Source organism: Camelus ferus, chromosome 1 (assembly GCF_009834535.1).
Source record: "Camelus ferus isolate YT-003-E chromosome 1, BCGSAC_Cfer_1.0, whole genome shotgun sequence".
Lineage (NCBI taxonomy): Eukaryota > Metazoa > Chordata > Mammalia > Artiodactyla > Camelidae > Camelus > Camelus ferus.
In genome coordinates, this window is record NC_045696.1 from 111090305 (window position 1) to 111114888 (window position 24584).

The following is a 24584-nucleotide window of genomic DNA, read 5'->3' on the forward strand; positions in this document are numbered from 1 at the left end:
TAAGGAAAGGGCTCCCCGCTTCATCTGGGATCTGCTCTGACATACAGAACCAGAAGAGGAAAATATATTTCTTTGCTCTGCCTCCGTAAAACCATTCCACTGGACACGGGGCTATGGAGGAGTGCCTCTAAAGACAGTGAAAGAGTAAGTACATAAAGAATGTTTTCTGTTACATATGCCCGATGGAGCTGTACAGTAGGGAAAGCAGAGTATCTATTCAGAGTATAACAGATCTGGGTGTGAATCTCTTCTTAAACATTTACTAGCCATGTAAATGGTGGCAGTAGCGGCAGATGACTTGATGGCCACAGCGTCCTCTGTTTACTGATACGGCAGGCGATGTTTTTCATTCACACCTCTCCAAATTTTGGGTTCTATATCTACAATAATACTTTTAAACAAAACTCAGTTCCAATAAGGGGTATTTATTCTTGTGTTTACAGTCTAAACGTCCACTGTCGGTTGGCCGATTTGGAGTGGCTTTCCTTCAACTTGTGATCTGGGCTTGCCTCCTCACTGTGGATTAAACTCAGAATTCCTCTATATGGGTCAATTCTGGGGCCCAGGTAGAAGGCACAGAAGCTATCTTGGGAGGAACCTCTTCACAAGGTAACGGAAGAGGCAGAGGAAGGCATGCCCAACGTCACAAACTTGATCCATGCCTTTGTTTGCCTCATAGACACTAGACATTCCATTGACCAGAGCAAGTCACATGACCAACCCTAGCATTGATAGAAGTGAGAAAATATACAAGGATGATTTAAATACTTGACTAATAATTGAAACAATCACGAGTTCCTTTTACATAAAATGGGAATAAGAGTGACTTTAAAGAGATGTGATGATAGAATGCAATGACATACTTCCATCGGTTTGTAAGGTATGAAGAACTATCTAAAAGTAAAGTATTGTAATTATTTTTTCAAAGAGAGGCATTGATAGCCAGCAGAATGTGTTTCCATCTTGAGAGAATTTGCTATTTTCCAAAACAATAGGCCAGCTCTTGCCCAGGGGATGATACCTGCTGAGCCCTTTAAAGAAACTGGTGAAAATGTCATTTGCAGACAATAGACTGTGTCTGCCAGGCTTGGCATTTTGATAGCTATTTTAATGTCTTGGGCAATTAAATGCTGGCAGTAAATATTCACACATTTCAGTGAAATGACTAGGTGATGTGAGATTTTTGAATTAACATTAGTTTAGGAGGCAGGGAGTCAAATCTGATGACAAACGTTGGTAAACTAAGGGTGCCATGGAAATAGCTGAAAGATGAAGACTTATAATCAAATAAAGTAAGTCAAGTAGGGAAGGCAGAATAGTGGGAATAATTCACACCTTTCTTCATAAATCAAATGGCAAGGGCTCTCTTCTGTGCTCCAGACCAAATTCTTCAAACCATTATCCTGCTGGGTTATGGTGTATGCCAACCGAAAAAAAATGAGTCTGAGTTTTTTGAAATAATTCCTTTAATATGTATCTTCACTATCCAGGACCAGTAGCCTGTTTTTCTCCATCCTGAGCTCTCCCCAGGGTGCACTGTCGGGAGCTGCAGTGGCTAATGGCTTGATGGCCACAACATCCTTTGCTTACTGAAATGGCAGGCAACATTGTTCTGTCCACAGCACCTCCTCTTGGTCAGAACTTGGACCCAGGTTTGGGAGGCATTTCGTGACCAATTTTGTCCCAGAACACTAAGAAGCTTTACTCCTAGATCAAGTTGATAGGCCACGCAACATGTTGCTTTTTGGACCAGGTTCTGTTGATAATCTAAAATTCTCTGGGTTGCCTGTTTTAATAGTCTATTATGATCCAGGAAATGTTTTCTTGTTGCTTCTTCCCATATCTGGAGTTGCACTATGACAATTATTCTATGTAGATCTATATATATATATATATATATATATTCAAGACATTAAGCCATCATTAATTTTGTTAGAGGTCTAGTTAAGCATTGGGTAATGCAAGGATATAATACAGCATATAAGCAATACAGCTAATAATGTAGGGGCTTAAACCATGAACTTCTGGAACCAACTCAACTTCCTAAAAGATCACAAAGACTGGGAAGTGAATCACTTAAGGCAGAAATCTGATTTTTCATGTGTCATTAAAAGTGTAATATTGAAAGGTTTTTCTGGTATGGAAATACAGCAGTCAGTATGAATTTTGGCACAGGTGCTTCCTTGAGATGCTCTAAAGCTATCAAAGTCTTTGTAATTTTGCAACACATCTTTCTTCATCACAGAGACATCAGAATTCAGTAGGCTAACAGCCTGGTTACCATCACTTACACTCTTTTGGGTGAATTCTGTTAAGGCTTTGATGTGAGCAATTACATCTTCCAATTCTACTGAAGGTACAAAAATATCTGCTAAATAGTCATACTGATGGAATGCAGATCCCTTGGTCCATTGGGCTCATATTAACGGCAAATTTGCTGGAGTCGTATCTAAAATGGCACTCAAGCGGCCTTGAGTCCAGGAGAATCCTCAAGTACGTCTTTCTGTTCACCCTGGTGGAAGCCAGGGCCATAGATTGGTGCCTCAAAATCATTGAGTTCCATTAGGTGCAACCCAGTATATTTCTGGTCACCTGACCCAATATGTTCCATATCAATCACCATCTTTAAGGGAAATGAGGTATTGGCATCTTTCATAAGACATATTTTCTAGTGTTATTAGGCTCATTATCTTTAGTATAATTTAATTTAACATGGTGGCCCTATTCTTGTTTAGCTTGGTATTCTGATCTGAAATCCAGTTTGTCCTCAAAATCTGTCTTCATTTTTCTACAGTCCCTTTTCCAATGATCTGTTTGGTTTTTGTTTTTTTTGTTTGGTTTTTGTTTTTTTATTTGGTTAGTTGGTTTTTACAGTAAAAACAAAGTCTAGTTTCCTTTGTCAGTCGTGGATTGAACACAGGTTAGTTCATCATTGACCTTAATTACTTAATTGGCACAAGTGAAGGTTCATAGTTTTTATAGATGCATTTCTCTCCTTTCTTTTAATGATTTTGGGAAGTTGGTCAGCCAGTGAGATAGGGGCATTTGTACGTAACGTAGACCAATCTAAATCATGTCTGTTAACTAGAGTAGCAGATTCCTGGTCTGTACCTTCTAAAAAGGCAGAGTTAAGCAAGAGACCATTTTGGTGGTGAGATAATGATTCACATGTCATGCCAGAATATTGTTTGAAAGTTTTCTTGACCCCTTCATCATACTCCAGAATTGATTCATCTGGTCTTTATTTACTGTACTGAATCTTTGACCCGTCTATGTTTTTGTTTGGAAAAAGCTCTAGGGTAAATCTGAATAATTTGTGAGCTAATTCCTTGCATTCAACCTGAGCCTGTGAACTATGTAAGTCAAAATCCATTAAGGGCTTTTCAATCCTGCCTTCTCTATCCATTCATTTGCCTTATTTTCAGAAACTAACAGTTGTACTAACTGATATAGATTTGAAAACCTGGGCTCATAGGTTCAGATAGATAACCAGAATTCCTTAGCAAATCCCAGTGGGTCTTGGCTAGGATGGAGAAATTCCTTAGCTAAAGCTCTAAGTTCTGCTCAGGTTTAGGATGTACATGCACCAAGGGTGGTTGGCTTCTTCCTGTAATAGGTTTCTCTCTAAAGGAAGCTATGATTACTTCTGATTTTATGTCCTCTTTTACTGGAGGAAGGGAAGCAGCAAGAGGTGCAGGGAGGGAAGAGAGAAAGAGACAGCGTCTGGGTTAGGCAGTTCAGATGAAAGAGAATATAAAGGAGGAGAAGAGGGAGATACAGGGCTTACACTGGTGGCCTTTTTAAATTTTGATTTCATTTTAAGCCATGTTTTGTTGGTTTCCTGCAAAGAAGTTACTATATCATTACCTCTTTTAGAAACTTCTAAATACTGATCAAAATAAGCATTCCATTCGGTCTGTTTGATCTCACAGCTGGCTTTATCTAGCTGTGTACACACAAAAAACTAGTTTTGGAATATCAAAAGAACCCCAGTTTGGCTGTTTTAGGTTGAGATCTCCTTTAGTATAATTTCCCACATCAAGTAAGTATTTGAAACTATAAATTTCATATGCATTGTTCATGAACCCGGCTGGGATGTTAGTCGGAGGTTGGCAATCTGTCATTCCTTTCTCAGTTTTGTTTTGAAAGCTTTGTTCACAATTCTGAAGTTGGTTTGTCAATATGAAATTGTAGTGCAGGTGTCTTTTTGAATTTAGGTTCCCTCTGGATATATGCCCAGGAGTGGATTGTTGGATCACATGGTAAGTCTATTTTTAGTTTTTTGAGGAATGTCCATAGCCCTGTTTTCCATAAGGGCTGTCCCCAACTACATTCTCACCAATAGCGTAGGAGGGTTCCCTTTTCTCCACACCCTCTCCAACATTTATTGTTTGTGGACTTTTGAATGATGGCCATTCTGACTGGTGTGAGGTGATACCTCATTGGAGTTTTGATTTGCATTGCTCTGATAATTGGTGATACTGAGTATTTTTTCATGTGCCTATTGGCCTTTTGTATGTCCTCATTGGAGAATTGCTTGTTTAGGTTTTTCTGCCCATTTTTGGATTGGTTGTTTTTTTGTTTGTTTTGTTATTAAGTTTAATGAGCTATTTATATATTCTGGAAATTAAGCCCGTGTCAGTTTCATCTTTTGCAAATACTTTCTCCAATTCCGTAGGTTGTCTTTTTGTTTTACTTAAGGTTTCCTTTGCTGTGCAAAAGCTTGTAAGTTTAATTAGGCCCCATTTGGTTATTTTTGCTTTTATTTCTACTGCTTGGGTAGACTGCCCTAGGAGAACATTGCTGAGATGTATGTGAGATAATGTTTTGCCTGTTTTCTTCTGAAAGGTTTATAGTGTCTTGTCTTATTTTAAGTCTCTAAGCCATTTTGAGTTTATTTTTGTCTATGGTGTGAGGGAGTGCTCTAACTTCATTGATTTACATGCAGCTGTCCAGCTTCCCCAACAGCTCCCCTTTCCAGCAGGGAGATCAGTGGGGACAGAAAGGGAGCTTCTGAGGCTCAGAGGGAAAAAATAGCAACCACCTGGCAGAGAGAACTGAGAGAGACAGTCACACAGGGTCTCTGTGACCCTCAATGCAGGATGTGAGCTTGTGGGCGCAGGCTGGGGCTGGCCGCCGGAACTCGGTGAAGAGCAGGGAAGAGGGTTGGGGCCAACTACACAGAAGCAGCCACAGGGGGCTGGAGTGTGGTGCGGGCTGTGGCAAGGAGTGTGTGCAGAACAGAACAGCCTGGGCCCCCCATAAAAAAGCACCACTGCTGGTGCACATGTTGGGGAGGGCTGCAGTGCAGCTGGGCCATAGCCACTGTTTTTGCTAGCCTAGAGGGTTTTCTCAGCACTGTTGTTGGCACATTCTCATGAAAAGTGAGACAGGGCTGAGTGATAACTATAACAATTGCTGGTGCATGGCTCCCAGGCGGAGGTGGGACTGAAACTGAATGCATACCCAGGGGCCCCACAACCTCACAGCCCCAGGCGGAGGGGGCAGATTTGTTCCACTGGTGCCTTTGTGGACCCACCCTTCTAAGACGAATGAGCAACTAGTAGAGTTCTGGCGCACGGTGGGAGTGAGTTTAGTGTTTACAGCAGGGCTATGTGCCGGATGCAGGCACAGGGCTTGAGTCCGCGCTGACCCAGTAGTGCGCTGTGGGTGCAGGTGCATGACTGCATGCTTGCTATGGCAGGTCCTAGTGACTGAGGTCAGCAAATCTGCACTGGTGGCTGTGTGGGCACAGAATCTAGGGGAAACCAGAGTGGGTGGCTGACATTCCTGCAGCTGAGGTGGGGACAAGGGCAGCATTAACAAAGAGAACTGTGTAAGCCCACATCACAGAGAGCAAACAACACCACAGAGGGCACTTCCTGGTGGACATGTCCTGCAAGGAGGAATACTCAGCATCTCTTCTTCCTGCTGAAGGACTCCAACCATGCCTATCACACACCACAGCTCAGAAGTGGGTCTGGAAGCTTCTATTCTAAGAACAGAGGAGCAGTCCGGCCCCTGTCAGGGCTGTGAAAACCATAGAACAAAAAAGAAGACCCACTTAGCAACCAGAGCAGGCTCTAATCACCATACCAACAACACACCCGATCAACAGGATAACAGCCAACACACATGGAAAAAGACGTGATCACCATCCACACTAAAAACAGCCCTTGTGACAAAAATTATTAGATGCTCACAGTCTACACAGGAACATTATCACTTTAAAAACAAACAAACACCAAGCAAACAACAGCCCTTCAGCATCACAGTAGATAACTGGTACTCCTAAATCCAGAGTCAGAGAAATACAAATGAAATGAAGAAGCAGAGAAACCACTCTCAATCAAAAGAACAAGGGAAGTACACTGAAAGAATGATTAATGACATAGACCTCGACACTCTACTAGATCATGTCTTCAAAAGGGAAATGATAAAAGCACTGAAGGAAATAAGAGAGATTATGAATCATAATGCAGAAAACTATAACAAGGAAATAGAAACAATGAAGAGGAGCCAATTAAAAACAGAAAACTCAATGGCTGAGATAAAAGCTGAGCTAAAGGCAGTCAAAAGCAGACTAGATAATGCAGAGGAACAAATAAGTGACCCAGAGGACAGGATAACAGAAATCACCCAATCAAAACAACAGATAGAAAAGCCAGTGAAATCTAATGGAAGCAATATATGGGATAATATAAGGCATGGCAGTCTACACATAATAGGGGCCCCAGAAGGAGAAGAAAGAGAAAGAGATCAAAAGGTATTTGAAGAAATCATGACTGAAAATAATTAAATATGAATTATATCCAGTGTCATAATAATAGAAAGGGGAGAGTATTGGGTGGGAGAAATACCTAAGTCGGGTTTGGATTGCAAGGAAGTCTTCCAGGAAGGGGCAGTATGTAGATTGCTTCTAGAAACAGAAGTAGAAGATGGTTGGCATGGGGACAGAGAGTGAGACAGAGAAGAAAAGGATCTTTAGTAGGTTAAATTATCATTAAAAATAAACCCACTTCTCTTACTCCCACCTCTATGGATAGAGTTAATGTTCTTTCCTCTTTAATTCTATTTGATTTTGACCAACAGAGTGTGGGCAGAAATGAAAATGTGATAGTTCAGGGCTGAGGTCTAGGGAGGTATCATAAAATATCACTTGCATTTTCTGACTTCCCTGCCGTTACTATAAGAAGAATCCACGCCTCTAGTGTGATGGTCTAAGAAAAATAAGTGGTATACGGAGATGACCTGAGCCCAATCCAACATGAAGAGCCAGCCCCTCTGAACACACAGCTTGAAGTAGAGCTGCCCAGCCAATCATATATACAACAGCTGACCCATAGTCAACTTGTAGATGCAAGAATGAGCTTACGCAAGATCAGTAAAGCTGTCCTCGGCAACTTGCAGACATATGAAAAATAGAAGCTTATCTTTGAATGTCACTGAGATTTTGGGAATTGTTTGTTATGCAGCATTATTATAGCAAGAGCCTACTGATACAGGAACTTTCTTTGTTCCTCCCTGCATTCTAGGGGGAGAGTTTGAGTGAAGAGTGCATATAAAAATCTACAGCAAAAGGGAGCATAGTCAATATACTAATTTCCTAGGGCTGTAATACCAAATTACCACAACTGGGTGGCTTAAAATATCAGAAATTGATTATCTCGTTTTTTGAAGCCCAGAAGTCCAACATTAGAGTGTCAGTAGGGCCATGCTTCCTCAAAGTCTCTAGAGAATTCTTCCCTACAAATTCTAGCTTCTGGTGGCTCTTAGACATCCTTGGCTTGTGACAGTTTACCTCCAAACTCCTCCTCCATCTCCATATGTGCTTCTTCTCCATGTTTCTGTGTCTCAAAGCTTCCTTCTCTCATAAGGACACCAGTCATTGGGTCTTGGAATCATGCTAAATCCAAGACTATTTCATCCTGGGATCCTTAACCTACTTGTATCTCCAAAGGCCCTAGTTCCAAATAAGATCATATTCAGAACCAAGGGTTAGAACTTGGATATACTGTTCTGGGGACTCTATTCAACTCACTACAGCCAATGTGAGAAACTAAAAACAATTTAGTACAGCAGACTCAATACTCACCTGTTAAATGGAGACATGAATAATAACCTACCTCATATAGTTATTGGGAGGATTAAAGAAAAGATTAAAAACACTATCCAGCATTTGGCGAATGGTCAGTGAGCATTAGTCACCATTACCATCATTATTTGCTAATGTTATTTCTTCTTATTGTTGTTATTATTCATTATAATTGAGATAATCATCATTGCCTTATCAACTTTGGAGAACTATGTAAAAATAAAATGAGATACTAGTTGGCAAAACATTTTCAAAAAGTGTTTTTTTGTAAAAATCAAAATAATTTGAAGTGTTATTACTTCTGAAAGTTTTTCATGCATGCATTTTAAATAAAACAAATCACATTAAACATGTAGTGAGTTCTAAATGGAGAGACATAGTAGGTAAATCTTTTCCTAATGTAAAAAATACGCTTGTATATTTTTTTCCAGTGAATAAGATTTTGTATAAATCAGTTAGCTAAAAGGGGAGCACATCCACTCACTTTGCTGTTCATGCAACACGCTAAAAAATTGATTTAAATGTGAAACTTTTATTAAAATAATAAGATATAGCCAAGAAGACAAACTAGTATTTTTTTTGGCTGGAATCCTTAGGAACCCTGAATACGCCCACATAAATATACAATTGTCAGATTTTCTTATGTAAATGCTTATTTATCTTCTTTTGAGATGTCTTTTGTGTAGAGTATGGTTTTGGAAAACATTTAAAAAGCTCTTATATGGTTTTTTGGTAACCTCAAATGGCTCTGGGAAATGTCCTTTTTGCTAAACAGTGGGAGGAAATGACATTTCAGCCTTTAAAATATGAACATTGGTTTTTATTGATGAAAAACAAACTAAATGGAACTCAAGTTTGCCTTTTCTGGGAGCTCACATGGGAGCTCAAAAAGCACTGAGAACCTGCAACATCCCAGGCCCCATGGCAACTGCTGGGGCAGAAATTTAAGTACAGAATTTAAATAAGATACTGTCTTTACTCTCAGCACAGTGAAGTCTAGGAGACAGATGAGAAGATCAGCAATCACAGTAGGGTATAATGGATATCTTAATGGTTCTATTAAGAGAGACATGTAGGGATACAGACCCAGGCATCCTGACAAATGGGGTAGGGGGGATAATTCTGCCAGAGGGAAATGTGGTGGAAGTTAAGCTCTGAAGGAAAAGAGCTAGAGCCCTGTCTTGGAAAGGACAGTAATGTCAGGAAGAGGGGACTGCCTGTGCATGTACATGTTGACAGAACATCCATTGAGGACAAGAAATTGTGTTTTGATCAATAATTGTGCTCTACACTGGAAATTGACACAACATTGTAAACTGACTATAAGTCAATTTAAAAAAAAGATATTGAATATAAAAAAAAAATTTGTAGAGAAAATTTCAAATGTTCCTTGATGTGAGAAGGAAGAGTGCATCAGATTGAAGAAGGAGATATAACTGTGGGGATGTCTCAAGGCATATATGGTGGACTCTGTGTAATGAGCCAAAAGCTTAGCATTTTATCTTAAATGTGTTCTATGCAGTGAGGGGAGGGGTCCACTGGCAAAGGAGAGAGAGAGAGAGAGAGAGAGAGAGGGAGAAGGCTGGAAGGGAAGTAGTTTAAAGAAAAGGAAATTGATTCAAGGACTGAGACATCAGTTCAAGGGGACAAAGCCTCATCTATGACAAGTGAAAGAATCAGATAAGAGAACATGTAGGCAACAAGGAGTAGCATCAGTAAAAGTGGATGATCAATAGGATATGTTGGACAGAAAGCCAACTTGGGGAGAGTCTAGAGCTGTGGTGTCCAACACAAGTAGCCACCAGCCATATATGGTTAATGGACGCTTTAGACAGGGCTAATATAATTTGAGATGTACCCTAAGTATAAAATACACACCAAATTTTGAAGACCAAGCATGAAAATCTAATATGAACTATTTCATTAATAATTTTACACATAGATTATACGTTGAAATGATCATTTGGGGGGTATATATGGTTATGTAAAACATACTATCAAAATTAATTTCACTTGATTCTTGTTACCATTTTAATGGGGCTACTAGAAACTTTAAACCTTATATATGTGGCCCACACTTGTAGCTTATGTTATATATCTAATGGACAGCACTGATTTACCCCAGCTGTCTGTCTTGAATGACTTGAGAATTGTGTTGTTAATCAACAAAGCGGAAACAACAGAGAAAGGAAAGTACTAGAGGGATGAGAAAGTGTGCTGACTTTAAAATGCCTGTTGGACTTGCACGTGGAGCCGTTCACCTTGCAGATATGTTAAATACCTGGCTTGGAGCCTCAGGTTAGAGATCAGCTGGAGATGATGGATTTGGAATGAGTGTGGGTGTGGTCATCCAAGCACAAACATGCAGTATTTACTGTGGACCAGGCATCCTGTTAACTAATTTGCATATATTTAATTCTCAGCAATCCTTTGAGTCATGTATCATCCTCCTCCTCCTCCTCCTCCTCCTCCTCATCCCCATTTTCCAAATGGAGAAGCTGAAGTTGACGTCAACAACGTAACAAAGCTATAGGTGAATGCTAATGATGCTTAAGCTTTGGGGCTCTTGTCTTGCAAGGTCCATTCCAAGGCTTAGCATGCTTCTCCTGAGGATGCAGGCAGGAAGCAGTAGTTCCATCCAATTACAAGGGGCGGAGAACAATGTCCCAGTCTGGGGGTTACTTCTGTGCCCTGGAAGTGGTCCTGGGGCTGCCAGCATGACCTGTATATTACCTCAGACACACTAAAATCTTGCATTAGGCATCAAGCTCTGGGTTCCAACTTTACTCCCAAGATAAGGATCTAAAGGAAATGCTTTTCCATTAGGGGCCACTGTCACTCAGGTTTTAGGAGCACTCACCTCCAGGATCAAGCATGAGAAGTTGAGGAAGGAGCTCAAGGGCAGCCCAGTGACCACCTGGCTGAGCTGAGACAGTTGCTGAGTGATCCTCAGGGGCCAAGCCAAGGGACATCATATGTCTGGAGACACCCAAGACTGCTCCTGGGCAAGAGGAACCTCCTTAGCAAAAATCTGCGTGAGAACTTACAGATGTGTCATCACCAAAAAGGTACTGAGAAGCAGAAACTCTTCTAAATTATCAACAGTTGAAAATCAAATTTTATGCATTCATGCCATGGGAAATATTGAAATCAATTCCTAGTTTCCCGAGAGATGGATTGCAATACTTTATCACATGAAAAGTCAAATAAAAATATATAGTCAAAAATATGAGAAAAAAAGTGTTATAAAGTTATGTCAGATATATTGATAGCAATTATTTATTTTTCTGGATTTGGAGATATTTCTACTGTCCAGCTTAAATTTTAAAAATTTGCTGAGATTTTCAAGCTAATTCTCAATAAACATTCACTTTTATACTTTGTTTTGTAATTTTGTTTAAGTTACCTTTATTCAGGAATAATTTACATAAAATAAAATACATCAATTTTAACTGTATAATTAAATCAGTTTGACAAATTCTGACAAAGGTAACCACCTTCCCAGTCAAAATTTAGGATATTTCTAATATCCCGGAAAGTTTCCTTGTGCCCCTTTGAGATCAATTACCTTCCACCTTAGCTGCAGGCAATCACTGATCTGCCCTCACTATAGATTAGCTTTATCCCTGTTGTACGAGGCCATATGAATGAAATAATGCCCTGTTCACTCTTTTTCAAGACATCTTGAACTCAGCATATTGTTAAGATTGAAACATGTTTTTGTGTGTATCAGTAATCCATTTGTTTCCATTGCTAGGTAGCATTCATTATGTGAATATACCATTGTTTTTAATCTATTCAACTCAGTGGACATTTGGGTTGTTTCCAGTTTGGGTCTATTATGAAAAAAGCTGCTATAAAACCCTTGTTCAGTTTCTTTGTTGATATAAGTTTTTATTTTCTTTGGAATTGCTTTGTCATAGGTAGATGAATGGCAACCTTTTTGAGAAACTGCCTAGCTAATTTCCAAAGTGTTTTTACCTCCCCCTTGGCTTTCCCTTGCCTACTGGCAATGTCTGAGATTTAAAAAAAAAAAGATATTGTTTTATATAATTTTTTTTCTTAAAGGGAGCCACTCAACTTACATAAGCATTAAACCCTACAAAATCTGAGCTGTCCTGTTAAGGCGGCAGAGTCAGGTCCAAGACTCCAGACCCCTGCACTATGCAGAGAAGAGCAGAGTGGCTGGGACAGAGCCCCAGGAACCAGTAAATCTTGTGGATGAATCTCACAGAAGCACTTTGAAATGATTAATTTTGGGTCAACTTGACTGGGCCAGGAGACCCAGATATTTACTCAAACACAAGGCTTTCCATGAACGCAGTTTTCAGTGAGATGAACAATTTTTAAATCAGTAGACTTTGAGTAAAGCAGTGACCCTCCATAATGTGGATGTGTTAGGTAGTCAGATAAGTGGGGGCACCGGGCAGATAAGATGGAGAAGAGGGAGGATGGTCCAGAAGATGGTCCAGAGGATGGTCCCTTCAGCATAAAGGGGCTTTATTTACTCTAAATGAAAAAAATCTGTTAGAACCCAACAGTTGCAACTGTGTGGTGGCCACAAGGCCTTAACCAGACATGACCCAATGCTCACTGCAATATAATTAGCATTGTGGTTTAGCAACCCCCCATGGGTTCTTCTGTGTGCATCATGGGTGAGGACATGTGCAAAAGGGGACAAACATGACTCAGCATTCCAGGGACAAGAGCCATCAATCACTCAAAAGCCCATCTCTGAGCGAGGTTTACGAGAAGGGCAAAGACCACTGCTATCCACCCTTGGATCAGCCCACCACCCATTCTTGGATGTGCACTTTCCCTTTGTGAAAAAATTCTTTAAAATCTTTCACTACACAATGCTTTGTCTCCCATCTGAATTATATTTCAGGTATGACAAGAACTAGAGTATTTTCCCTTCTCATTTTGGGTAACAGATGGGCCTCACCTGACCAGTTGAAAAAAGACTGATGTCTCCTGAGAAGAGGGAATTCTGTCTTCAGATTTGAATTGCTGCATCAACTCATCCATGGTTCTCTAGCCTGCTGCTCTATCCTGCAGGCTTCGGACTTGCCAGCTTCTGCAAGTAAGCCAATTCTTTAACATCTCTCACTCTCTCACTCTCCCAGCACACACACATGTATACACACACACACACACACACACACACACACACATACACCCTTTCTACCTGGAGAATTCTAATGCACACTGCCTCCTTCATCAGGGGCCCTGAAGGACTGTCAGCATTCAGAATAGACTCCTGTCCAATTTCCTCTCTTCCCCAAGTCCAAGGTAGTACTCCAAAGTCCTTTGGTTTGGGTTTTGAACACCTCCAGAAAAAGTAAAACTTATTGTACTTTCTTTACCACAGAGGACGCCCCTTCAATAGACCATGCAGAGAACATTTGCTCCCTTTGCCTTGGGCAGAGCAGTATGCTTTTCTAAAGAGGACCAGCTCTCTTCCTTTACTTGCCTGCCCCATCCCCTTCTCTTTATTAGCTTTAAAACTAGATATTCTTTTCCTCCTTTTCTCACTACACTGACCATATATAGTCAATATAGACAGCTGCTGAAGCAGGAAAAATGGGAAATACTGCTATATTTATGTACCAGGATCCACTGTATATCCTGAGCCTGGATACAAAATTGCTCCTTACCACCCTGGTCCTACCTAGGGAGCGTGGGACCCAGGAGGACACAGAGAGGCCCAATGCAATCAGATACAAGCAACAGCTCCAGTGATTTCTGCCTGGAAGTGCAGATAAAGGCTTCCCCGGGAGAGTGATTCTGGGGAAGAAAAAGCCTCCTCTTCTGTGCAGCTCAACACAGAGCATCACACAACTGCATCAAATTTTTGCGTCTCTCCAAAGTAATCACCCAGTGTAATTACCCAAAAGCAAAACTTGGGATTCTTTTGGCTTCTCCTCCTGGGCAGTAGGAGAGGAGATAACTCTTGGGAAGCACATGGCCCTCTAACACGGCTGTGAGGAAGTGTGAGTAGATAGCAGAAGGCTAAGGAGTTACTCACACCTGGATAGAGTTTTCTTTTGCAGCATTAAAACTTTCTCGAGTTTTAACTTCCAGGGGAGAATACAGACATTGTAAAGGCTGTGGTGGGAGGTTATGTTATGGACAATGCTTCCCCAACATTGAACAATCCTGTTGTGAGGGTGGCGCCAAGTTCTCTGCGGTACCGAAGGGGGAGGAAGAGACATCATTACCACTGCAGACAAAATATTGGGGCTCTTGCATTTCACAGTCCATCCCCCCTCCCTCAACCCATAAATGCTCCTTTCTGTAAGTGAGGTGCCATCTTCTCTTGTGACAGGAAATTTACGTGCTGGTCTCTTTTCTGTTTCATTTTTTTGTCTGTTTCTTTGATTTGCTATGTAGGTCATATAAGTTCTCCACAGTAATGGATAGAAGATAATTATCCATCAGGAACTACATTTCCCAGCTCCCCTGCATCTAGAGAGGATGAAATGGCCAGTTCTGGCCAATGGTATGTGGGTGAAAAAGGTGTGCTGTGCCTTGGATCCCAGGTGGTTAGGCATACCTGTGTACCCTCCTCTTGCTTCCTTCTCTCCATCTTTGACTGGTACGGATTCAAGGAACCTTGGGGCTTCGCTATGGAAGCACATGTGTCCCTGCGCCAACTCTCGCATGCTAGTTACCCAACAGAGCCGTCACCACATGGTGGACTTTCCCGGAGTGAGAAGGAAAAAAAAAAAAAACTTACTGCCTTTGAGCACTGAGATTTTCAGGTTATTTGTCATAAAGTCAGCATAGCCTGATTACTAGGAGTTATTATTATTCTACAGGTGGGTCACTAATATATGATTAGTCACTAACATCATTTTACATTTTTCTTCACGCACCGCCACTACCACATAGGGGATAGGCTTTACAACAATTCAGTGTTTATAAGAGCAATTAGGATGTTTTCACTAAATAAGCAGAAAGATGTCAAAGAACATGATACACTTGATGAGGGCAGAAATTGTGTTTATCTCTTTTTCACCATTTTACTAGAGCCTAGGTATAGACGCTTAATAGATATTTATTGCTTGAAAAATGCATTAGCCAAGTAGGATGAGGACTGAATAACATACACACCTAAAATGTTTTTGACTGACCACGTCAGAACTTTATTTCTTGCTTTAGACATCAGTTCAGTATGGTTCATTGGTGGGATACTTTCCAGGTGGGAGTTAAGAGGAGCAGCATCCTTCCACATTCTGGTTCTAGCTTGTCATAGAGTCTTAGAGTCCTCTGCTGCATCATTTTTATACACTTAGCAAAAAGAGATCATGGAGGATCACGAGAAATGATCTCGTTGCCCTGACATGGAAGTGGTGCATCACACTTCTGCCATTTTCTGTTGGCCAGAACTCAGTCACATGGTCACATTTAGCCTCAGAGGAATTTGGGAGATGTAGTTCAACTGTGTATCCAAGAGGAATGTATTAATATCCTATTGCTGCTCTAATAGATGACCACAAATTTGTAGATTAAAACAGCACAACTTTATTATCTTATAGTTCTGGAGGTCCAAAGTCTTAAAATCAAAATTTTGGCAAGGCTGCATTCCTTCTGGAAGTTCTAGAGGGAAATCTGTTTTCCTGCCTTTTCCAGTTTCTAGAGGCCACCTGGATTATTTGATTCATGTTACCTTCCTTCATCATCAAAGCCAACAGTATAACATCTTCAGTTTCTCTCTCTCTCTCTCTGACCTTGGCTCCTGTCATCATATCACCTTCTCTTACACTGACCCTACCACTTTTATCTTCTACAGACCCTTGAGTTTATTACATTTGGTCCACACCAATAATGTAGGATAATCTTCCCATCTCAAGATCCTTAACTTAATCACATCTGGAAATTTCCTCTTTTTCTATGTAAGGTCATGTATTCACAGATTCTAGCAATTAGGATGTAGGCATCTTGGACACCTTCAGTGGCAGGGGGGGCGGCTTATTCTTTCAACCACACAGAGGAAACAGTTTGCAGTGAATATACAGCAGTCTTCACTACAGGTGAATGAATGAATTAACTATGAGAAGAGAACAAGCATTCCCCTGGGTAGACAGGAAGATCATCTTTGACTTTCTCCAGCACAGCCCAGTTCCCTAGCAAAGGGATTTATTTAGGTTTAAACAAGAGCTACAGTCTGTAGAATTCAAACAAGAATGAAATATGGTTCCAATTTAGAAGAAATGGGACAAATGTCCAACTCCTAGAACAACAAGAGGGTGTTTTTCTTATTTATTTCCTTCCTTCCTTCCTTCCTTCCTCCCTCCCTCCCTCCCTCCCTTCCTTCTTTGTTCTTTTTTTTTTTTTGTTTTCGCAAGAATAGGCAGGAGCTAATTGCTAGAATGACCTTTGGCTGGCTCTCATGTCTAAAATAAGGTGTCTTTGCCAATTAAATTTCTTCCAAGATTCAAACTATGATTTATATATGGTGCCTTAAGATCGTAGACATGAAAAACTCTGGCAGAAAGTCCCCAAAAGGGCAACCTACGGTTAACACTGTTAATTTTATAAATCACGATGTTAAAATATTTGTATTTGTAAATTGGGAAATTTTCCTAACATGAATTGAAATATCCTTATTAACTTTTGGCAGGACACTGCTGTGCCTCAGTTGAAGAAAACAGATTTAGAAGAAAGGTCTGGAAATATTAAATAAAAATGGACTTTACAAAAAAAAGACTATGTGGCTACATAAACTTTGCATACATAGAATATTAAATTGACCACAATCACAGAAAAAAGAATTCTATTTCTCTATCAACTTCACATTAGAGATCTTACATGTAACTAATTTTAAAACAATAACACCTCCTTTTACCTTTTCCAAATATGTTGTGAAATCTGAATTCCATGGTTCTTTTTCATCCTCATTCAAGTGTCATGATGGAGTACTCTTGGTGGAGGTTGTTAGTCACTGACAACAGAATCCACTATAGCTATTAATCAGAAGGAGCTTTGATTTGGTACAAGCAGTTCATGGAGATCGAGGCTTGGATGCTATGCAGGGAAGAGCAGTGCAGCCAGATGGAGCAAAGCTCTCCACTAGAAACATTCCTACTGACACCACCTACCAGTCAGCGCTACAATGCCGAGGCCTAGACCTTAGAACGTACCCTGTGGTTCAGAATAGCCATAGCCCTGCTTGCCAAAAACTAGATCTTCTCAACGTAGGGCACTGCTTCGATTTTCTCCCTTCCCTTCCAAGACACGTGGGATAGTGCCTGTGCAGTGAAATTTAGTTCACATATGGATTTCTAACTTTATAACAGGTTTAAAATATAATTTTTAATGTGACAATTTCCATACCTCAGAAAGGTAAGCTAGAATCTGTTGAAGCCAACAATCTATAGCACATATCATAAACATTAGGCTTCTTTCTTTGGAGTTTTTCCCCCTACATGCACATGTAGGGGCATGTATCTAGTCCTGGGTGCTTTTGTCAACATAGAAGGTCAATAATTAAAGCTACATGGACTGTGGGCGTCCTTGACCTCTGCCAGATGCACAGTGATTCTGTGGCATCTCTGTGAAACTGAGAAACTTACTACTGTCCCGTGCGGGGGAAGTCTATTTTAGGTTCAGTGCAGCATTATGTTTATCTCAGGCCTGAGTTTCAGAAATCAGGAGTTTGGTCTATGTGTCATCATGTGATAGAGTGCAGCAACCCATGGCAGCACATATTTGGAGTCTGGGTGTGTTCTTTTCCTCTCTGATCTCATTGTTGCCGATGAGGACATGAATCCAGCATGACACCTGTCAGGAGGAATGGAGGAAAAAAAATCATATTAAAACATTTATTGAACACTTGTACAATTACAAAGCACTTCTTCCTACATAGTAGGAGTCTTGGAAGTCAGACAATTAGAAGGAAAAGGAGACATGATCATCTTCGTTTTAAAGACAGAGAAATGTAGGCTTCCATTGAGTTGCCCAAGTTCATAGGGCTAGTAAAAAGCAAAACTAAAACCATAATCTACATCTTCTTATTACAAGCCTAGTATGCTTTGGACCACATATATCTGTATCATACGGAAAGGAAGGACTAACACCTGAAATGATCGTTTGTAATATTCTGTGAGCTAGGTCCCATCTCACACACTCTTCACTTGTTACTCCACATTTCCTCAAGACAACCCCTAGAGTAGGTGTTATTACAGATAAGGACACAGACTCAGAAGCAGCCCATGGATGATAAATTCCAGAGTCTGTGGAGGAAGGGGATGTGCTGTGCCTATCAGACTCAGGACCCAGTCCTTAGAAGACGTCTCATAGATAACTCCTTTCTTTGCTAAAATTTCCTGCCCCACTGATTTCTGGAAACTGGCATCATTTTCACAAGGGGTGTGGGGAGCAGAGTTACGATGTGGCCTTTCCCTTCTGGGCTAGTTCACTCTACTCGCAAGTCAGGTCCAACGTTCTCGTCAGTGTCCCTGCTACTGGTCAAGTATGTCACTAAGTTGCTTGATTTTAAGAGTGGGAGGGTGAGCTAGGACTTACCATTTGGGAATAGTATAGTTAAAATATGCCTGGCATCTGTCTATCCCCCAACAGCTCAGCTTCAGGCATTCTTCAGTGCATTATAGATTTACCGCTTGACCCAATTCCTCCTACACAAAACCTAAAGGTGTTCATGGCAGTGTTATTCACAATAGCCAAAAAGTAGAAACACCCCAAATGCCATCAAGTGATGAATAGACCAACAAAATGTGGTCTATCCATACAATAGAATATTACTCGGTCATAAAAGGAACAAAGTACTGACATATGCTACCAATGGATGAAACATGGAAACATGATGCCCTATGAAGGAAGCCAGACACCAAGGACCACATATTGTGTGATTCCATTTATATGAAATGTCCAAAGATAGAAACCCATAAAGACAGAATGTGGTTTAGTAGTTGCCATAGGTTAGTGCAAGGGGGAAATTGAGAATAACTGCGAATGGATATGGGGCTTATTTCGGGGTGATTAAAATGTTCGAATTAGATAGTGGTGATAAATATACAACTCTGTGAATGTATTAAAAACCATTGAATTCTAGCATTCAGAAAGATAAACTTTATGGGATGTAATTATATCTCAATAAAGCTGTTATTAAAGAAATAAAAATAAATGCTGCATACCAAAAAAATTCAGTTGCTTAACCATACAGAATTCATCAAGCATGTGGCTGTAGCCCTCTAGTAGCATACAGAAGCTTTTCATCATCACATCGGATAAATGGAATTCCTTCCAGGGAAACCCACGTTTTAAGTCTTAGGAGAGTGAAGTAAAAATAAATTCTTGAAAAACTATGCTTTGGAAAAATAGACCTGTGGATTTCTTTCAATATGTTTTGATTTAATTAAAATGGATGCCTTCAGGATTTTTCAAGCTTTAGGTCATTTGTTCATTCAAAATATATTAATGGAGTGGCTGCTATGGGCAGGATGCAGAGTTGAGCAGCCCTTGTCAGAGAAGAGCCCTTTCGGAGAAGGGTGAGACAAAGATCATGTTAGGACCTCATAAGGAAGACAGCAGGTGCCCAGATACTCCTGAAGTTTAGTCCTGGGTCTATTGCTTGGCTGTGATTTTTTGCTTTGGCAATGGCAAAAGTTGCTAACTGAACTTTTTCTCGCTGACCCCGAGGACTGCCTTGGAAATCTTTACAGCATCCTGCTCCAGATGGAACTTATCAATCACCAAGCACAAAAGCTGAAGCTTATCTGAGGGCCAGATTCATCAAATCCTGTCATCAGATTCAGTAAAGTGGAGACACATTCATAATTTTAGGGCTGGACAGTGCTGATTTAGGACTAGAATTTGAATCTCTTGATCTCCGTGCTTTTCCCTGGGAAATGTTAAATATTAATAAATAAAAAGTGAATGGTAGTGATACAGGACTTTAGAAGAGGAAAGACAAATGTGGGCCTGGAGATTGAGAAGTTGTCATGAATGGTACAGGGCTTGGAAAAAATGAGAGACAGAGAGAAAGCCACGCCAGGACTCAGCAAATGCATGAAAAAAGGACTGAGAACAATGGCAGGATTTGGGGGATACATGTATATAGGCACCTAGGAAATAAACCACCAGGTGTATCAGTAGACTCCCCTATCCTTCAGAAATGTACTTGCTAACTACTGGTTTCGAAAATCAGCAATTTTAAGCTTTGTGCATCTCCACTTGATAAATAAATAACCCCGGGAGAAGCAACACATTGAATTCTTTCATTTTACAAGCATTTATTGAGCACTTATAAAGTGCCAAGCTCTGGGCTGGCTTGGGCACTCAATGAAGGGAAAAAAAGGCTTCGTTCCTGGTAGGGACTTACGGGGGAGACCAACAGTCATGTGAACCTCAGGGTGAGTGTGCTCATCTCTCGCCTTCTTTAGCATGAATGGATTGTGTGTTGGGTGTGGGTGGAGGGAAGGACATGAATATAAGTTGGGGTCAGGCTGTTGAGGGCATATCAAGCCAAGATGATAAATTTGAAGGAAGACAGGGCTTGTGATAAGGGTCTCCATGACATCTGCTAAGGGAGGAGCCTCCAGAATGATCTTGCTCGAGTCTCTGTTTTCCATGAGGGAGCTACTTGACAGAGAAGGCAATGGCTGTCCAAGGCCACACTGCTAACTAGTAGCTGTAAGTAGGACTCAGGTCCTCTGATTCCTGGGCTGGCTGATGCTACACCCTCCACATTACTTCCTGAACGTCTGATGGGCTGGTGCTAGGCATACAGTGAGGAGAAATGTGTCCTAGACGTTGCTGGACCATGGCCGCTCGCCATCAGTGCCAGCTTGCATTATTTGCTTTCTTTGTTTCATCAGAGCCAACACTGACTACAGCCACCTGGACTGACAAGTGAGTGAGCTGCTAAGGGACTGTCACCACCACTGCGTGGCCCCTCAAACTCGACCTGCCATTTGCCTCAGAGAACTGTTCGGTGGGCAGCGTGCTGGGCCGGAGCTTGAAGTGATCCCGCGGGAGACGCGTGATGACACTGTTTGTCGTTAATATCAAGAAGCTGCTCCCTCCTGGGGGCGGGGAGATGTTGCTCAGCACAGCGGTGCTGCCTTTTGGTGAGAGGGCGGTTCTCGGGGCCTCAGTCATTTCCGCTTGTCTTAAGGAAGACTTCTGTGGTCTGCAGAATGTGAGGTTCTTTTCATTTCACCTGGGGCTCTGGTCCCATGGATCACCCCCTTGAGAGGTGTATCTACTTCAGGAGAATGAATTAAAAACAGAATTTAGTGAAATCCCCACCTGAGACCTTCAGGAAAAATTGATAAATAGAAATGAGACACAAGCATCTAATTAAAATAATTCAACCCAATTACAAATTTCCTCCCTGAAAGAGAAGAATCCATTTTAAAGCAGTAGATGAATACTGATGTATAATTTGTGACCTAAGTATGTGTTAGCTTCAGTGAACTGAGTGTTAGAAGACCATGAGTGAAGTCCAAATGGAAAGGATTACACTGTAATCTTTCAGAACACCTGTCAGTGGCCAGAAGATGCAGGAACGGTGACAAAAGACTCAATATGAATGGGGCAACTATGGAGTAGGGAGCTGAAAACAGAGGGTGGCTTGCTTTTAACTCTGTAGTCATATGGAACCCAGATGTCACCCAGGCCCCATCTTTAAATGGATGGCACCCCTTTTATCCCTTCACAATAAAAATGTCTCAGTAAGGCTTCCCTCAACTTTATTCCTTTTTTTAGAATTAACCTTTATTCAGAGCCTAGTTTGAGCCAGGCTCTGAGGTCGGCACTGGGGATATAAGAATAAGAGTCGGATTTTTATAGGATTAATAGAAATTCCTGAGGAGAAAGCGAGGGGATATCTCAAAGTGGCAGGATCAATGCGTTTAGTCCTTTACAGTCATGACTTTCGCTTGGTCCAGAAGACAACTATTCTGTCTTGCAAAGTTTCTTTCAATAATTCAGAAACGTATTTGATTATGGAGGTGCCTTCTGGAGGGAGAGTGTGTTTTAATCTTTCTCCCAAAGATGCTTGCCTTGTAAAAGCCATGTCTCTCTGTCCATTAGGAAAGGGTTTTTAACCATTAGGTGCAGGTTTCAAGGTACTTGTGTCAAAGCACTGGGACCATTTAATATCCTCTTTCAATCACATGACTTATAGAAACTGGTCACCTTTCCTCTGGCTGTGGGTCTGGGAAGCAAATGCTTGTAGATTCTTGAATAGTTTTTACATGTTTTAAGAACCAAACCTACCAGTAAAAAGTTTGGCTTGGTTTGCTGTTTCATACATTTTGGGGCACAATTCATATATTTTCCTCTGTTTCCTGTTTGGTATTTAAGGTTTTTGAAACCAGTATGTTTATCTAGAATTCAAGCCAGCACAAAGCTCGAAAAGAAAATATTGTGTTTTTGTATCTAAAAATCAAGTACACTGATGGCCATGAGGACTTAGATTGTTTTTAAATAAATATCATTTCAAAAATTCTCAGGCGCATTTTCAGTAAACAGTATACGCCGTTTCTAACACTTGGATAAAAGATTTTTACCTTAAAAACACATTAATTTACTTCTTAGTTAAGTACTATAAAGAATTTTGGGAGAGGGGTTTCCCCAAACATCCATTGCCCCTTTTGTCTACCATAGTTACCCTAACTTCTTTTGGAATTCACCCATTCCATATTATGGGGAATGTGGCCCGGATAGATTTGATTATTCCAGACTCCAGAAGGAGGGTTCTGATTGGCCTGTGCTCAACAGCACATCTCATTTCACTACTCACACTTGACTGGCTCAGGGACCGGATGAAAGACTGAAACAGTCAAGGAGACTATCGCTGGGGATTCTGGATACAGGGGCTTTTTTTTCTATTTCCTGAGAGGTGTTCTTTCTTTTTCAGAATACTATGTGTTAGTGTAGGAGGCTGCGGAGTTGCTGCACTCAGTCGATGCCACAGCTGGAATGGAAGCTGTACCACGAAAGGCAGAGCGAAGAGACAAGGAAGCCGGGCGTTTGAAGACCAGATCAAGCTTCACCTGCAGCCAGATCTATTTGTAGATTGTTCAGATTTTCTTTATTTACACCAATTTGAGTTGCATTTTTCACTATTTACCGCATTAAAAAAAAAAAAAGCCTAATTCATGCCAGTGTCTCCTATATACTTAGTATGTGGTCACAGAGATAGATGTAACATGGTCTTTAACTTCAAATAGTGAGCCACTAGTTGAAGGGGAGAGAAAAAAAAAGGTGGAGTGATGCTTACAGTACAAGGCTGTAAGTGCTGGTGTAGAATTAATGTGTAATAGTTAGAAATACCCGGTTAATGTATTTATTTGGCCAGAATAATTTCTTCCTATATGGTTCTGTAAAGCAGAGAGACTGGCTGTATCTTGACCCTGAACTGAGCTATGTAGCTCTTGGCTGAATTGATGACAAATGCCAGGTTCCATCTTGACGAGTCTCCCTGGAGCTGACCACTTGTTTTTCCTGGTGGATGACTCCAGTCGAGTTACAGCAATCTCCATCCTTTGGATACCCGGTCATTCTCCCAGAAGAATGCTGTAGGATTCTAGAAACCTCTCAAATGAAAGCAATTTGTTCTTGAGAGGACATATTTCTACAAGATTATCACAATTGCTGTAGATTTTTTTTTTCTTTAGAAAGGAAGTGGATCAATCTTTGTCCTCCTTAAACTTTTAAAGTGATAGAAAAAAAATCATCTACAAGCAGAGCTGTCAACTGAAACTTCCACAGATAAAAATAGAAACCTACCCGACAGTCACCAGCTCCCTTTCTCCCCCTTCGTCTCCAGATCCAAAGAGGCTGAGAAGCCTGGAAGCTGTCTTATAACCCAGACGCACGTTCCATTGCAAAAGAGGTAGGATTGCGTAGAAAGAATCTGTCTCTTTGAAAATTCATGAAAAAAAGATACTTCTGTAGAAATTTCACTTGGACTATATGCTAGGTTGGCTCTGCACTGGGAAGCAAAGGGAGTAAAGGAAGGAAAGGCTGATGGAACAGAAAGTGAAGAATAAGAACGGAAAACAAAAAAGAAATGATAAGGACAAAGAAGGGAAGTAGGAGTGTAAATAATTATAGGGATATGAAAAATTTTCAAATTGCACGTACCTGTTATTTTTGCGACACCTTCCTTGATTGCAACACGATACCTTGATCTTATTTTTTAATGCAACAACATTTTAAACAGGATAAAAACCACTTTAAATCATGTAGCGTGCTAGGTGTCTTCACAGAAGGCTTGCTTTTTGAGGAAGAGGCAGCAAAACATTTTGTGGCAAGGAGATGCTTTTATGAAAGATTTTCTTCGTGTTGATTGGGGTTTTGCAAGTCTGCCCCTAACAGAAGGATTTGCAATCGGATTATCCAAATCAACTCCTTGAACCAAGGAATGGTTTCTTATTTTATCCTGATTTTTTTGTTTTGTATTCTACCTAATGTTTAAACCCAAATCCTAGAAAGTTCAAATAAAGTTTGTTGA

General features: G+C 40.7%; 1 long non-coding RNA gene across 1 annotated transcript; it reads left to right on the top strand.

The window, feature by feature from the left end:
• Window positions 1-23256, top strand: LOC116666315. The gene is made up of 6 exons (XR_004323098.1): window positions 1-144; window positions 444-609; window positions 10922-11163; window positions 13030-13178; window positions 20938-21189; window positions 22986-23256. It is a non-coding gene; the product is annotated as an uncharacterized LOC116666315 (long non-coding RNA).
• Window positions 23257-24584: the final 1328 nt, after the last annotated feature.